This window comes from Lissotriton helveticus, chromosome 2_1 (genome assembly GCF_964261635.1).
Source record: "Lissotriton helveticus chromosome 2_1, aLisHel1.1, whole genome shotgun sequence".
In the NCBI taxonomy this organism is placed as follows: domain Eukaryota; kingdom Metazoa; phylum Chordata; class Amphibia; order Caudata; family Salamandridae; genus Lissotriton; species Lissotriton helveticus.
In genome coordinates this window covers 1,118,278,127-1,118,295,896 of record NC_136059.1, presented here as the reverse complement: position 1 = coordinate 1,118,295,896, position 17,770 = coordinate 1,118,278,127, and the positions used below count along the sequence as shown (strand labels likewise).

Sequence of the window (17,770 nt, the reverse complement as noted above, 5' to 3'; positions counted from 1 at the left end):
TTTCCTCAAAAAGTCACCAGTGTACTGTACATGGCAAAGCCTTGACATGTTCCTGAAGGAAAGTGTCAATATACACAGTGGTATTTTCCAAAAGACCACTACGCGCAGAGATAATGGGTCTGCCTGGGGGTTTAACAGAATTTTTGTGGACTTTGGGAATAAGATAGAACACGGGGGTTACTGGATGCTAATTTTTGAGGAACTTAAGTTCATCTTGACTCAGCAATCCTGAGCTTCTCCCAGCCAACAGTTGTGAATAAAATTCTGTTTGTGCTTTTCTAACAGTGACAACATCACAGCGTTTATAGCATTGCAAGTCATTCAACTGTAGATAGGCTTCCTCCATGTAAAGAGAACGTGGCCATAAAACGACATTTCCCCCTTGTCCGATTGGCGGATTATGATATTATTGTTCGCCTGTCATTTTTTGATCAATTTAAAGTAGCAGCTGTTTTGTGCTGAATATTTTCGCTTTTCACGTAGGGTGGTTGCATAGTTTCTTGATTCCCGTGATGGAAAGTTCATGGAAGATATCGATGTTATCATGCAACATTAGTGGGGTGAAGGTGGATTTGGGTTTAAATTTGGTATTACCTGGGGTATTTAGAACCAATTGTTCTTCCGACACGCCAGAGTTAGGGATTTCATTTTGAAGAGCTTCTAAATCCTACATCAGCTCTAAATCATTGACATTCAATCCTGGTAACATGTCAGTGGTAGATGTCACAATAGATTTGGGCTGGAATTTGTTGCATATGAAGTATTTCTGTCTCTTTAGTTTGCGGATGTATTTGTAAAGATCAATCCTGGTCTTTGCATTATTAAAGTTACTGGCTGGACTCAATGTTAATCCCAGCGAAAGAGTTCTTAATTCAGCTGTATTGAGAGCAGTGTTGGTGAGATTGAGAACAATCCGTGCCATGGTTTTCATTGCTGTGACATAGATTAATTTCTTGGTGTTCCATCTCCTGTTGGTAACATTTCTTTTTTGGGGTTTTCCGGTTGTAGCCAGCTTTGCTGTGTTGTCGGCGCTTTTGGTTGTTTCTTTTGCGTAGTTTGAGTTTGGCCTCCTGGGGCGTTGGGTATCTCGCCTGTCCTGACGCAGGCAGTCCACCTCCTGCGCCAGGGAAAACCTGGTAAACCCCAAGCGGGGATCATTCCTGCTTAGCTCCGTGTATGACTCACTGTCAGGCAGAGAGCTTAAATCCGATAATGAAGACATTGATTGAGGCACTGGGGCAGAGCTGGTGCTGGCTTGAACATAGGGAAGACCTTCAGGTGTCTTAGAGGCTTTCATGGCATCAAATTTTCTGTATTTTGCACATTCTGCGACTGATATATATCACTGGAGAGCTTAGCACTGCGTCTCCTTTTGAAAATGCAGAATTCACACAAAACCCACTGGAGGGAAATAATTTAGCGTTAAAATGGTACCACAAGTTCCGTAATGCTTTCCAAGGAGACCTATAAGGAAGGCACACCGGAGGCCTAATTAATTTGAAAGCAGGAAGTTGGAACTGTGGAACGCGAATTGTTTGTGTGTTCTGATGCCTTTGAGAAAGGAGCATGAAGCTCCGAAATGCATTAGGCAAAAGGATCGTAAAAGATCGGAATGAAATGCCTGTTTCTCTTTTAAATAAAGGATTGTGAAAATCACAGGCTGGGGAGTGCGTCCTCAATGCAGGGCATTCTTTGGAAAAATATATGGGGATGCCCAGCCACTCAGTTCGGGGCCTGTCTGGGAGCGTCAGTCCCAAAATATTAAAAAAAAAAAAAAAAAAAAAAAAAAAAGAGGTCGTCACCCACATAATGCTGGGTGAGTATCGCTGTGAGGAAATGCCTCTAAGTGATGAAGCTAATATGCTTATTTCAAAAAGCAGAATGCCAATTATTCTGTTGGTGTGTCTGGTCTATTCTGGCTTTCTGGATTAAGGGGGTTGTGTATGTGCTATCCAGTGTTGTTGGCTAACATATAACTTTTTTGTTTTGTTTGTCTTTATTGATAGGAAGAAGAAATGCTTCTCTCCCTGTAGTGGACGTCTAACCATGTATAGACATGTATCCTTTTACTAGTAATTGTTTTGCTAGTTATCATCCCTTGTGACTGTTTCAGTCACAGCGGCAGTAGCCTATTTTACTTTCGAGGTCCTGAAGAATGCCGGGGAAATTCCCCTTGGGCAGAAACATGTCGACCACATTTCACTAGCGCCTGTGGGTAGTAATACTACCTAGCGCTGTTTTTATCCCTTGACACACGGACTGTTATATACATGCCTTTTCAGAGCCAGTGTAGTCATTTTATTTTATCACTTTCACCTGAGCACTGCGCACTATCTAGTCCACAGTATGGCAAACATCTTGACTAGTCTTCTGACATCCACTTCAAGAACTGGCACTGTATGGCCAGCCAAGATATGGATTGATCAGCAATTCCCACATGATGCATATTCCACCAAAGGGGTGGTCTGATGGGATTGGTACTAGCTCTTTTTGTTTCCCAACGAGCACTGTCTCGCACTTTCAACCGGCTGGACCCCAGTTACCGTTATAGTCACACACCTTTATCCTGACCTGTTCCACTCTTCGTGTTTTTTTGTCTATGAATTGGGGAGTGAGTGGACAGGTCGTTAAATATTCCCTATGACCCTCCACACATCCTGTTGTTTGTTAGTCCCAAAATATTCCCAAAAAGAACATGTACTTCACCATTCAGTAACGTCAATAACAGGCCAATCCTTCATAACAGTTCTTTATTTGTGGCAGTGCAATTACCATTACGCGTTCTACTCCCCACGAGTCTTAATCATATGCTAATACAGGGGTGGTCACTGGTTTGGTATTTAACACCCAATACATCAACCGAGATAGATATGAATATCTTAGTACGGCAGTAAAAGTATGGTCAGGCCTTTCCATGCGCTCCCGTGGAAAACAACAGTAGTCACCGATTCAGCGCCGTTTCTGCCTGTTGTGATTCCTCGTGTTAGAATAGAAACTGTTTGTGTTTACGTAGTGCTCTATGTAAGTTAGCATTCGCTGTGCCATTTGCTTTTTAGGCGCCATTTCAGGATGTTCGAAACGGATCTCGTCCACTTCTGAGAAATGCTCTACTCGGAGTTCCGTTTCTTCACTTAGGTTTTGTTTCAGTAATAAGTACACTGTTCAAATTAGAGCATGCCTTTCTCTCTGGATAGAGGTCCTGTCCCACTTGTCTGGCCCAGGACGGAACGACCTTGGATTATGTTAGTTTGTGTCAGATACGAGAAGTTGAAACCTTTTTTTGTATTTCACTGTTTAGCTGCACCTGCTTGAAAAATTCCACTGTGGGCATTTTTCTGCTTGACTACGAAACGTGCATAACGTGTCTTTATGCTTGTCGATTTCAGTTCCCTCTGCAACACTCATAGCGACTAGGCAGATGGGGCTCCACTCCGAGGGTATATGAATAAACAGTTTTTGATTTGTATTCTCTACTGTCTGACCGACTCTTCTTTTAGTACGGAAGGCTGAGGGTGGTCATTAGCGACCCTGGGGTCCCAAACGGGTCACTTCCTTCACTCGAGAGCTGCATTCGCTAGGAAAAGCATCAAAGAAGCATGCATGGACAATGAGTGTCTTTCCTGCTCACCTGTGCCCCCACCCTCATCTGCCTCTGTGACGTCACTTGCTTGCGGCGCTACAGAGGAAGAGGCTTTTAAAAAGGACACGCTGGTTGCTGGTTTTCTTTTCCAGCACAGACATCCTGTCTTACCTGGCCTCAGTCTCACATCACTACCTGCGTCATTGCCAGCTGTGCTTCACCTTGCCCACAGACAGCGTTGCCTCACTCAGCTCCTCTGATGCTAGGCTGCCTACAGCAGGGCACTTTGAAAGAAGTACGTACTTGAGGATCTGCAGCTGGAGTTTCTTTTTAAAAAGTAAGTTAGCTTGCCAGGATATTGGAGGCGCCCAGGGATCAGCGAGGAACGGAGAAGGATGGTTTGATAAAAATGAAGTTTGGAAGCTCCAAGGGTGCAGAGATGGAGATCTTAAGGACCCATGTGCATTATTTATAAATGTTAAAATATCTTTAGTTTTTTTTGGTTTGGCTTTTTTCTAAAGGAAGTTTAGCTTGTTTAAGGAACAGGGCTCATCTTTCAACTTACAGCTGCATTCAGTCTGACCCTGCTTTACCAAAGCATAGTGGTTTTCCTTGGCAGATTAATCCTGATTTGCACAAGCTATGATGGGCATAATAAGGTAAATATTATTTAGCCTGTGCTAAAAATCCACATAAAGGATAAAACTTGTATTGCCATTTAACCCAGAAAATATCGTCAAGCAAATTAAAACACGTTTGCTGTTGGTAGGAAGGAGTGTTGCGCTTTGTTTTAATGATTGTGATATAATTAAGTTGTATTTTCCCACTTTGTTTTCAGTAGATAAAATAATAAACCAAGCAACATTGTTTTATTTATTTATTCATTTATGTTTTATAATGACAGGCAGTTTAGCTTGTAAGAGCAGTCCTGTCAAGTACCATGCATTGGGGGTCAGACTAACACATTTTAGTGCTGGTGTTGGCATCACAGCACTAAAATGCATTAGTCGTGCATTTACAGTGCCCCCATAACCATTGTATCGAGGCACGCTAGAGATCTGAGTTGTACACTTTACAATCAGGGCCTTCCAGACAGCACCCTAAAATTGTGTGCTCTGCAAGCTGCGGCCTCCTTAAATCTGCAACTGAATACAGCATGCCCTCTAAGACCCATGCCTCTTGGGTCAGGGTAGTGCAATATAGCACTGGTTTCCACATCACTCCACTGGTTACATTTCAAACCTATCCAAATGTTTGTTTCAAAATGCAGCATTCTCTCAATCTTTTGAACAGTTTTTTTAAAAAAAAAATTTTTTTTTTAAAAACCTTTATTGTGCAGAAATTGCTCACAAATACGGGCCTACAACCCATCGGGCCGGCCACCACAATTATAGAAGCACAATGGTCAGGACAGAAGCTCCAGCAGGGTACCACAGTAATCCAAATGGGAATCAAAGGCGAAAAGCCACAGAGCAACCACCACGAGCAGGATGAGAGAAGGTTGATTTTATAATAGAAGAAGGGGTATAGCAGAATGATGGCAATCATTAAGGTCCAGAGGGCCGTGGCGGGCCGCGAGCAAGCAGTAATACAGAATACAGAAAAATTCAAAAAGAACAGTTACATTTTAACAAAGGCAGAACGTGAGTCCCACATTAGTAAGCAATTGCAACCGCTGCCCAGCGCCCACCCACCACTACGAGAACACACAATGATACAGAGAACGGAAAATAGGCTTACGAAACAAAGAGCCCTCTGCTACAACAACCCAGGGGAGGGGAGAAAAAAAAAGGGGGGGGGAAAGGGAAAAAGGAAAAGGACATCGGGAAAAAGGGGGGAAGAAAGAACGCGGCATCACAGCATGCGCCCCATGGCTAACAAAGCACTCAAAAATAGACCGGCACAGGGAACCAGTGGTAACAGGAGTAATAGATGCGTAGTAAACCGTGACGGCAGGGAGACCAGAAGGCCCATGCTGCAAAAAACACCCCAGGGGGCCCACATGCAGACACCGCGTCCCGAAAAAAGGGGATACATAAGAGCCATTGAACCAAAAAAAAGGAAAAGAGGATGAAAAAACAAAATGACAGACCCCCCCCCCCCACCCCGCACACCCCACCCTGCACCCCTGCAGAAGGCTATGGCCTACCCCCCAGCAGCGTGCCTGTCGCCCTAACTAGAAACCCGAAATATAGAAGAGTTAAAAGTAAAGAAAGAACCACAAAGACAAAAAGAAGAAGGGGAAATAGGGAGACAACGACGGGAGAGGAGCCACATAATCAAAACCATCAGCTCCCACCCCCCCGTCCGAACACACTCAGTGCCCACGGGAAGATAGTAATTACGAGGATAAGCTCCAGGAACATGAAGGAGAATCGAACATAGTCATACAGTCACAAACGGATCATCCGACCATACCGCAAAATAATAGTCCACCGAGGCAAGTTCATCTCAACCCTGTCCTCGTCTATCCAAAGCCGTAGGCATCCAACGCACCAGGAACCAGATCATGAGGAACCAGAGGCGAATAGCAGGGAGTCCAATCGTCAATCCACACAAGTCATATCGATTTCGACCCAGATGAACAGGAAAAGACGGTAACCACCGCAGGTAATGCAGGCACTGTTCCGCCGACAATAGGAGGAAAGCCGTTTCGGCGGAGCAACCACAGGATCTTCGTTCGGCCATGCGAGGCAAAAAAGGAATGGGAGATCCAACGAGACCGGTCCGGACGGGACCCGGCCAGCGAACCCTCAGCACAGGAGAAATCACATGATGATTGAGAGCAGCGGGTATCCGTATACCCAAACAAGCGGCAGCCGCCGGGTCCACGACCTCCAGGAAAGTCCCAGCAGCACACAGCAGCGATGAAGCCGCACACAACGGGGGGGGCTCAGCAGGCCCGGCAAAATGATCATCATCCAGTCCAGCGATAGGTGCGGTCACGGAAGCACTCCAGGAGCGCAAGGCGGCGAGGATGTCGCCAAGCGTAGGCTCACCTTTACGGTATTCAGCAAACGAGCCATGCGGCGGACCAGCGTCGCCAGTCTCGGCCAGGCTGAGAGACAGGGAGCCGGCCGCCATCTTGAAAGCCCGGCGGGGCCGCGGCAATCTCCGACCCCCGTCCGGCCACAAGCGGGGTCACACAGGATACAGCCGACCACAAGCAGAGGCACCCCCAGGGCAGGAAGGCGGGCCACCAGGATAAGGAGGGTCGCCGGCTCCCCCACGCCACCGGCTCCGTTCTCCGAGTCCGGGCGGAGGGACTCAAGATGGCCGGACAGGAGAACAAAGGGGAGACGAGCCACATACACGGTCAACCCCCGTCCATGGAAGGCAGCGCCTCAACACCAGGCCGCAGGATCGCCGGTCCAGGCCCGGAGAGCCGTCACCGGTCTAATTGCACATCGGCCTCTCCGACCGAGCCCACACCTCCACCAAGGGCCGGCTACAGCGCTCCGCCCCTCCCGGGCGCCGCCGAGGAGTTTCAGGCCCGCCCGCTCCGGAGGCCCCGAAGCGAACAAGGGCGCAGCTCAGGATCCGCGGCACCTAGGAACAGACGGATCAGACGGTAAGTGCCAGCGAAATGTCTTAGTTCCATAGTCTACCAAAGAATACTTCCCGGGGCAGGATAAGACACAGGATAGACGTTCCAGGCAGGAAAGCGAACGGTGCCGAGCTAAAACGCGGCCATCGCGGACGCGAGCTTGGCTCCTCCCGAACAGTTTATTTAAAGAGGTACTTTTGTGAATTCCATGCATGGTTTCACTCCAACGGTATAGCCCGGGGAAAGCCACAATTGGGATGCAGTAGACTCCTTACTTTCCTCGCCCTCTGTGCCAGTGCACCTGCTGCACTGTTGATATTCCCACCCGTGCAGGAGATGTCTACTGCAAAGTTCACTTTTGTTTCTCTTTCATTTCACAAGGGTGTTGTCCTGTCTTGTGCGTTTGATCAATTTTACCAGTACTTTTGCTCTTAGACTTTCCTTAGTGACAAAAATATGGTCTAGTCGTATTTTTTCAACCAAATTGAGGGGCAGATTTACAAGCCCCTTGCAATACTTTTGCACCACCGTTGTGTCACTTTTTGTGACATAGCGGCAGCGTAAACAATGTTCCACGTTGTGGCAGATTTATACCATGACGCTTCTAGGGAGATATGTCACCTTGTAAAGTCCTGCGCCACATTACACCTGCGTCAGGTATAATATATGTAGGTTGGGCATTCCCACACAGGAAAGCCTCATTGAAGTGACGCTGTGAAACCTACAAGATTTCACTGCGCCACTTCTAAGATGTTTAGAAGGTAAGAGGAGCCCCGTACTACACCCGTGGGACTAGGGCACTTGCACAGTGAAATACGAAAAATCCCAAAGGGTAAACTTCAAAAGCACACTAAGTGCATTAACATGCCTCCACTTTCACTCCTCTCAGTCAACTCACTTGTCATACATCCTAGTAGAAAGTGCCATATAGATCTAAAGGATTCCCATAGAATAAAATTGAACAAATGTATTTGTTACACATAAAAAAGAAATATTTCACATGTAAATACATGTACCTAATACAACCAAACTAATGTCACAGGTTAATAAAGGACAGTAATATAATATAAATGAATCAATAAAGTTAAAAATACCACTTCTAGAGAGTTACACAAACAGACTAATATACTCAGTCTTCAACAGCTAACACATCTACAATTATACAATGATACTCGTACTGATGGATAGACTCCTTTATACTCAATATTCCCACAGTGTTGAGTTAGTAGGTTGTGCCAATTCAGATAGCGTCAACGCGTTTCGATGGTTCTTTTAATTTTGTCCATCTTTTTCAAGACAAAGTCATATAACTCTCTATTTGTGTTAGCTGTTGAAGACTAAGTATATTAGTCTGTTTGTGTAACTCTCTAGGAGTGGTATTTTTAACTTTATTTATTCATTTGTATTATATTACTGTCCTTTATTAACCTGTGACATTAGTTTGGTTGTATTAGGTACATGTATTTACATGTGAAATATTTCTTTTTTATGTGTAAGAAATACATTTGTTCAATTTTATTCTATGGGAATCCTTTAGATCTATATGGCACTTTCTACCAGGATGTATGACAAGTGAGTTGACTGAGAGGAGTGAAAGTGGAGGCATGTTAATGCACTTAGTGTGCTTTTGAAGTTTACCCTTTGGGATTTTTCGTCTTCCACTTCTAAGATGCCACTGGGTCAAAACCCAATGCTGGCTTGGAGCAGGCGTAAGAAGTGACGCAGTGTATGAGGAATAGGCCTCCCCATGCATTGCTGGAGTTGCGTTGTGCTGGCGACACGACTCCAGCAATGCGAGACTTTTGCGCCAACAGATGTGTCAACATTTCTGATTCGTCTGTCAATCCTTGCTCCATGGGGCGTCGTATTGTAAATACGGTGCATCCATGGTGGTGCACGGGTTCCTCACTCAGGCACAGGGAAACTGATGCATCGATACAGATGCGTCAGTTTCTTGTAAATAAGCCCCTTTATGTCTCTTTAAAGCATGGGCGAGATGATATTTGTATTCCACCCTCTTTTCCTTTTTTGTGGGCAAACTTGGGGTTTGCAGGACAAGGTTCCCAACCAGAAGAACATTCCAATGATTTCTAAAGCTTTAACTCCACTTTGTTTTGTTGTTAGATGAGTTTTTTCCTTTAGGCTTTTGCATGCAGCTGTTTCAGGAGTCCCTGATCTTATATATTATTTCAAGCTTCGTCCCAGCTTCTGTTTACAATACTCACGACTCCTTCGTGTATTTGTGGGCCGTTTCTGGTTGGCTCTCAGATGGCAATGTGATGCACTCTCAAAGTCTTGTTTCTATCTTTCTTTAAGACAGAACTTTTCCCAAGCTTCTGTCTTTACTTACCCTTACCTATTCCTTTTGCCTGAGACATTTTTTGTCATATTAGGATGTTCAACCTTCAAATTCTGAGTACGCATTGTCCTTCAGTTAGCACTTGTGCAGCATCCAGCGCCTTGGGTATAAGTCCGTGGTTCTACGCGCTAGCCTCTCTATAGTTACCGTGGTTCACTGTTCGTGTCACGCTGCACCAGGGCTGAAGCCCATCTGCTTCGTTTTTGCAAGCCTTGCGTCTGCTTTTCTTCAGCCGACTCCTTGGAACCAGTGCCATGGTTTCCCTGGGTGAGTTTAGCAATCCAGTAGAATGTATTTCTCTGCCTGTTTTCTTTCCAACGTGAGCATTCTTTTGTTTTTCTTCTGCACGAAGACTACATATTCCAGTTACATTCAGGATAGACTGAGTTTCAATAGTCTGATTTCAGTCAGGGGCGGCTCTAGGCTCATGGCGGCCCTGGGCAGGGAGCGTAGGTAGGGGGCCCTGGAAGAGGGGGTCCGGGCAAGGCAGAGCCCCCCCGGAGCTCAGGAAGGTGTTTTGATAAAACGTTGAAGTGGAACAGAGCCGGAGGCCGCCAAATCCCTGCCAGGGGCCGCCGCACAAATATGTATCCATCCTCAGAGGATTATTAGATTAAGGATATATATTGGCGTGGCGGCCCCTGGGGTTTGGCGGACCTGTGCAGGTGCACAACCTGCACATGCCTAAGGCCGCCCCTGTTTCAGTTCCTGAGAATTCATTTTATGACTTCTTTGTAATTACATTTCTCGCTATTTTTACTCATGTGGTTGCACTTTTGGCACTTCTGGTTTCTTATACGTGTCCACGTTATTTTACCTCCCAAAATAAGTCCTTTTTTTTTAAATTCAATATATTTTTTTATTGTTTTTACAACATATAACATATAATCATCAGCGCATTGTCGTTACAAGGTTGCAGCCCACATTGGCTATGTTAATGGTGGTACAGTTACACAATATGTAAGCTTGGCTGCCCCCCATCCCCTGTCCTTGTAAGAGGAGAGTAGTATGAGAAAAGGTTGATCTCCAACACTCCTACACATTTTTGGCAGATCAAGCCCTGATTTGGTGTTTTTTGTGTAAATTTTATTTTTCACAGAGCTCAAGCAGTTTTTCCTAATTCTCCTAGTCCCGATGATGACTTTAACAATCGTTAGTGGGTTGAAACATCAACTTGTGCATTCACATCAGAGATAGAAATTGTTGCCCGTGCTGGGGCAATGTCAACTATTTCCTAGTCATTTGCATTTTTATATATACACTTATCACTTTTTTGCACTTTTCTGTGAAGAACACAGAACCTGAAAAAATACTTCTCTGTAAATATAATTAAAAATTAAAGCATATGTTTTTGCATGGCTGCTGGAAACTGTACTAACTGGATTTCCTTTAGATTATGTAAATCCGCTGAACTTTAAATCTAGCTCGAATGAACCATTGTTGTCTGAGACAGCTAATTAATTATCCGACTTCCCTTTCAGGTACATTGGGTTGTCCTGTTATTGTTACTCCTAGTAAGGAGAGGCAGACTTCTCTGGCACGCAAAGGACTCGGGGACGTGAACTGAGATGACTGGGTAGGTTTTGATGGTGCGCCATGTTGGGGTAACCCTACTATTCCTGTTAGGCTCGCAAAAAGTTCCAGGATGTAGTTTGGGAGTTAGCCTAGTCCATACCGGGGAGCTCAGCCCCCTAGCATGCACATATTTCATTGCATCAAATCAGTAAATCAATCAGTGGGCGGGGGGGATGACTGGATGTGACTGGTGATGGTAGCTCAATTTATTTCTATTATTGAATCACTGTAATTTTGTGTGTACACAATTTAGGCTTTTATATTTGCTCAACACCATTTGCACCAAGAAGCTTCTTTTCTCAACATTGAGAGGCAGCAGCTCTGATTTTAGGATCTAGAAGTTAGGTCTCTAATTCTAGATTAGCCTTATGTTTTTCAATTAGATTAGAAAATACTTTTAATGCTTAAAAGTGAATGCTTCAGATTAGAGTAATCTTAAATGGACAATAATGGATCAGAGTTAATATACTCAGAAAAACGTTTTGCCTCAAAAATAGATTGCTTCAAATGTGATACTAGTGTTTTGTGCCTGTTTAAACATGAAAGTTTGTTATGTTGTGTGGTGTTATCCGCATTTGTATACCTGCTCTTGCAGTAGTATGACACTTTTGCCCTGATTTTTCCTCTCCGGCAGAACACAGAGCGTCCGCCTTCCCCCCTTCCTCTCCGAAGCCACAGAGATCATCAGTGGTGTACCCCAGGACTCATCCCTCAGCCCAACTCTGTTTAACATCTACATGGCACTGCTCGCCCACGTCGCCCATTGACACAACCTCAACATCATCTCCTACACCGATGACACCCAGCTGATCCTCTCCCTCACCAAGGACCCCCACACCGCCCAAACCAACCTTCCGAAGGAATGAAGGCCGTCGCTGAATGGATGAGGAACAGCCTACTGAAGCTGAACTCGGACAAGACGGAGGTCCTCATCCTCGGATCCACCCCTTGGGCCTGGGACGACTCCTGGTGGCCGACCGCACTGGGAATCGCCCAACACCCACCGACCACGCACGCAACCTAGGGGTCATCCTCGACTCCACCCTCTCCATGACTAAACAGGTCAACGCCGTCTCCTCCTCCTGCTTCAACACCCTCCGCATGCTCCGCAGGATCTACAAGTGGATCCCCACTGAAACGAGAAGAGCGGTCAACAAGGCCCTCGTCAGCAGCAGATTGGACTACGGAAATGCCCTCTATGCAGGAACCTCGGTCAAACTCCTGAGACGGCTCCAACACATCCAGAACGCCTCTGCACGCCTGATCCTCGGCATCCCTCGCTGCAACCACATCACACCCCACCTGAGAGACCTGCACTGGCTCCCGGTCAACAAGAGGATAACCTTCAAGCTCCTCACCGACGCACACAAGGCACTCCACATCACCGGACCAATGTACCTCAACAGACGACTCAGCTTCTACACTCCCACATGGCAGCTCCGCTCCGCCAACCTCGCCCTCGCCGCAGTCCCCCGCTTCCAAAGAGCGACCTCCGGCGGCAGATCATTCTCCCACCTCGCCGCCAAGACCTGGAACACCCTCCCCATCCACCTACGGCAGACCCAAGACCTGCTGACCTTCAGAAAACTCCTCAAGACCTGGCTATCGAGCAGTAGCAGCATTCCCCACCCCAGCGCCTTGAGACCCTCACGGGTGAGTAGTGCGCTTTACAAATGATATGATTGATTTATTGATTACAAGTGCAGGGCTTAATTTCGATAGTGTGCAAACAAGTGTGTGGTAATTATCCCACTCTCTTGGTTTTCCCTGATACATTTCTGCAGGTCAAACCTGCTGAAATGTATCTGGGGGAAAAGGCCCATAAAAAAAGCACAACATGTGGAATTGTGTGTGTTAACCCCTCCCATGCTCATGACGAGCTCAGCTCGTCATGGGCCAGAGTGGACGTGTGCTCATAACGAGCTCAGCTCGTCATAACGGTCACATCGCTCGCATGCGGGGCTAATTCTCCCTCTGTGCTGAATGTTCCACAGAAACGGGTGTGGCCGTGACGAGCTGAGCTCGTCATGAGCAGACGGCCACCGTGGTTCATGACGAGCTGAGCTCGTCATGAGCACCGGGGCACTGTGCGCGCCCCCCGCCCCCCAGCACAGTGGGGGAATTAGCCCCACACGCAAGGGGTTAAATACCGATTTTGCGTGCTATGCTAAATTCTCAAGGTAAAAATTCGGAATAGGAGGAATTTATCACACATGGTAAATACCTCACCCCACGCTAATGGTATTTATCACTTGTGGTAATACCTCACTTATTCCTTCAAAATTGTATTGAGTACCTATCACTTTTTAGGGGAGAGTACCACTGATGGAGCTATGACATGTTTGCTGGTTTGCTTGCCTCCTGCAACCATTTTGAATGTGTGGGTGGATGAATGGGTTAGTGAGGGGATGGGTAGGTGGCTGTATGCCTGGGTGAGTGCATGGATGAGGACGGTGCATGGATGGAGAGCGGTAAGTAAATGAATGATTCATTAGTCCATGGACTCAGTTATTCACACATTCATCCAGGCACCCTCTCACCCATCCACTGAATCTGTTTCACATTCATCCACTCTAATTCAGCTATTGATTAAGAGGCACTTGTAAATGGACTATTTGAGCTCTGCGAGTGTATGTTTATGATTTCTGACCTTCAGTACTTTGGTGGGGGCTCTTAACTCTGTTCACTCTTGATGATAATCAAGGGAGAAAACGGTGCAGGACTATGTCAACAAAGACTGGACTGCAGCACATGACAACAGCCCAGCTACAATTGGAAACTAAGAGCCTGATTTCGAGTTTGGCAGTGTGGAGCGGGCCCACCCTGCCGCATCACCACCAAACCCTTGGTCAGGCCGCCTACCAGATTAGGAGTTTATTGTGCCCCTTTGTGTGCATCCACATGGAATGTGGCACCAGGGGGTCCTGTTTCCTCTCCACAAAAGTTTTCATGGCAGTGGAACCGCAATGAAAACCATAGCTGAGAGGAAACTTATATTATGCTTGGTGGTCCTGCTAAGCATATTAATGTCACCTGACTGTCGCACCACCAACAGAATGGCGGTTCCCTGGTGGCTATGGTGGTGCAATGGTGGTCCAACCACCCTTATTGCAATAGGTCGGTCGGGAGACAGCCACACCCCCACAAGTCTGGCAGTCCGTGGACCACCAGACTCGTAATCAAGCCTTAAGACTGGAAAGGAATTTACAGATCCTGAGTGGGGGCATATATTGTAAGGGAATCTCCAGGAATCCAAGGTTCAAATTTGCCCAACTAAATGACCTGCACCATGCCTATCTGGCACCAGAAAGAAACAGGGTACATGTACCATGGGACTGATCTCTGCCTGAGGTACGGGCTACCTGGACAGACCAGATTCACATGGTCTGTGGTTGTAGAGTAATCTAGAATTACTGAAAAACAATAATAAATCAGATTGAAGAAGTTACTGGCAAGAAATTGTGGCTGGATCCTGGGGTGTGCTTGCTTGGTCAACAAAGAAGACTCGAAAAATAGAAACTAACATGTAGATTTAGCCCTAGTATTTGTCAACCACTGCTTAGCTATGAGCTGGAAAGAGAAGGAGCTCCTTTTTAGCAAGTCCGTGGTGAAGGCATGAACAGCTCAACTTCACAGAGGAGGTGGACCTGAATTAACCACTGAGTGAGGTCCCATTTTGATCGCTTTGGTGGCTAAATCGGACATGGGGCCTCCGTAGGACTATACAGGCAACCTAGTATAAGCAGTGGCAAAGGTATCATGCAGGCATGGGGCACTGACCAAGAAATGGCGCTTGACAAGTGGGGGCAGGCCAAAGATACACGAGGTGACACACAACTGTGCTATTGATTTACATTTTTTTTGTAGTGTTATGTATCGCAAACTTGACCCGAAGGTATTGGAGCACTCTACATTACACAAGGACACATTAATTGTTGGTAGGTATGGGGAGATTAATTCATAAAACTATCAATACAATGTAACTTGAAAAAAAAGGTTGGCTGCAACTGGTGTCATTCCCTGCACTGGTGCCTAAACAGGCTGCCTTGCGCGACAGCCAGTTTTGCAACATGCAACATGGTGTACTTGTGAGTGACCCTTCCAGTACTAATCTGATACATAGACAAACACAGAGGGTTCTCACATATTTGATATGTGCTGTGCACTGCAGCACCCATGTAATCAATCATTTTGGTTTGTGAAATAAACACATCTCCCCTTGTTTGCACTCGTTTCAAGCAGGCATTAGATTTTGCCCCAGGCCTGGTCTGACTTCTTAATATATAGGGACATCCATCAAAACCTATGAATGTTAACTTTGATCTGCCCCACTAACGCACCCGTGACCTAAAGCAAGACAAAGTTTAGCAAAGAGGATTCGCTCGTTGAAAAGTTCCCCATTCCAGTGAAAAACACCTTTTATGTATGCTGATAAGCAGCACACCTTCGTTTTGTTTTGCTTTGTTATTCTCCAAATGCCATTGTTATACAGGGCCACTAGAATTATGCGGCAGAGGATCACCAAATTATGTGGCAGGGTAGACTAAATCAAGTGGCATAATGCAACACTTTTTTGATAGGATTACTTCGTTATTTTGTAATTTCTACACACTGTAATACTATCTGGGCAAAGATTGTAGCTCATTAGTACCCGTTTAATAATCAAATACAGAAATAATCTTTGGAAGGGCCTTCCACTACGCATGAACACGTCATCACGTTTTTGATCCGTTTGAGCTTGAAACCAGTGGCGTAACAAAAGTTGAGGGGCACCCCCTGCAAGGTACACGGTCAGGGCCGCTCCGGATTTAATCTGAAGCTTTTAGGCCTGAGTACTGTATTAAGGGGGCCTCCTGCAGCTCGGGGGTTCCCTGCACAGCAGGGGCTACGGGGTCCTGTGTTACGCCCCAGCTAGAAACAAAAAAATGTCAATTAAAATCTGCAGATTATGCAGCAGATGATGGATTATGTGGCAAATGCAGCATGACCATAATTATGAAAAAAGAGCTGCAGACACATAATCGCATATTTTTAGTGGCCCTGTTTATTTATTTTGAAAACACTGTAATTTTGTCCCTAAAAATTAGTATGATGGTTTTTCACTTTGGGTAAATAAACTCAGTCCACTAAACAAAAGCTGTACAGCGTATCATAGCACGTAGACGTCTGTTATGGCTATGTCCTTTGTAAGTATTTCACATGCAATCCATGCTTTGTTCTTTTCGTTCCCTAATGCTGGTTGTCAATTGCAATCAAGACCTCAAGATATGAGTATTTAGTATAATCATTATAAAGCTCCGCAATTCCTTTGTGTATGATAGGTGTTATGGGCAAATCTAAGAAAAATAAATGAACTGCTTACCTTGACACACATGCACCTCCTACTAAGCACCCAAGGACATAAGGATTAGATCTACTTTGCTGAGAGGCCCTGGCTTCATCATTGGCAAAGTCACATTGAGTACCAAGAACACTCCAAGAGGACGTGTGCTTCATACAAGTATGGCGCCAACAACAGAGCAAGAATCACCAGATTCCCAATAAACAGAGGAGGTTATTTACTAAAGGGTTGTGCGGTCACTCGTGCGTCTTTGGCCAATTTTGCGCTGCACCACCAGGCTTGCATGATGATAAAGTGATACAATGCTTTCTGTCGCCTTGCACCATGGGAGCTCCAGCGTAAAACCTTAGTAAATGGCCCCCAAGGTGTCAATGTGAACTGGGATCAAACACAAGTCTTGGAAGAAAACAAAGCAGCGTCTTTAAACATGTTCAGAAAAACATGAGGAACAGTGATGCAGGAATGTGAAAGCTAAAGGGAAATTAAAACAAAAAATATTCATTAACAATTGAGTGTTTGGTTGGAATCCTGCTTAAGCAGAACCCACAATCCTTGTTACGGCCAGCTAATTACATACTAAAAGATAGCCTGTGCTCACTCTCTGGTATCTTGGCACAGAGCAGTCAGGCTTATCTAAAGAGATATGTAAAGTATTTGTGCAACACACACACACAGTAACACAATAAATACACCACAAAAAGTCTCCACACAGGTAAAATAAAAATAGGCTATTATATTATAAACAAAGCAAGACCAAAATGATAAAAATTCAATATAGAAGTTGAGATATTTAATTTTTAAAAGAATAAATGCAGTAAAGTGCCTAGAGGCAAGTAGTGCTAAAAAAGGCTACTGTGGGTCATGCTAGACTGGGGCAAAGTCAAAGTTCAGACCGACCTTGTGGATGCGCAGGCCGACCACAGGACCCACACAGGGCCTGGTGAACAAAGTACCTTTACTGGTTCCAAACAGCAAGATGCATTGATCTCCACGCAGTGAAAGTGATGCGTCAGTTTTGAAGATGGGTGCCAGGGTTGAGTGGTGTCAACCAAGGTACCAGATTCTGCCAGCCGGTCGTGGGGGAGCATCAATCTCACCAAGCTTCAGTTGCGACTATATGCTGTCCAATGCACCAATATCCAGAGGCAAAGTGCTGGTTCTGATGTGATGCGCCTACTTTTCTCTGCTACACATAGACAGGAGATGCATCAAAATCCATGTTGAAAGTATGTGGGCCACTTCCAATGAACCAGGCACAGGAACGGGAGTAGAGACTTTGATTTCCTAGAGTCTCAAGCAACCAGAGGCAAGCCAACAAGACCTTCGAGACAGGGCCGGACTGGGAACTGAAACCGGCCTTGGCAAACT

General features: G+C 45.6%; 1 long non-coding RNA gene across 1 annotated transcript in view; it reads left to right on the top strand.

Annotated features, from left to right (window-relative positions):
• LOC144818475 (uncharacterized) overlaps positions 1-17,770 on the top strand; it is a 138,050-nt gene that overhangs the window by 36,690 nt on the left and 83,590 nt on the right. The window contains exon 2 of the long non-coding RNA XR_013607112.1: positions 10,968-11,062. This is a non-coding gene — a long non-coding RNA (uncharacterized LOC144818475). The remainder of the gene's footprint in view (positions 1-10,967; positions 11,063-17,770) is intronic.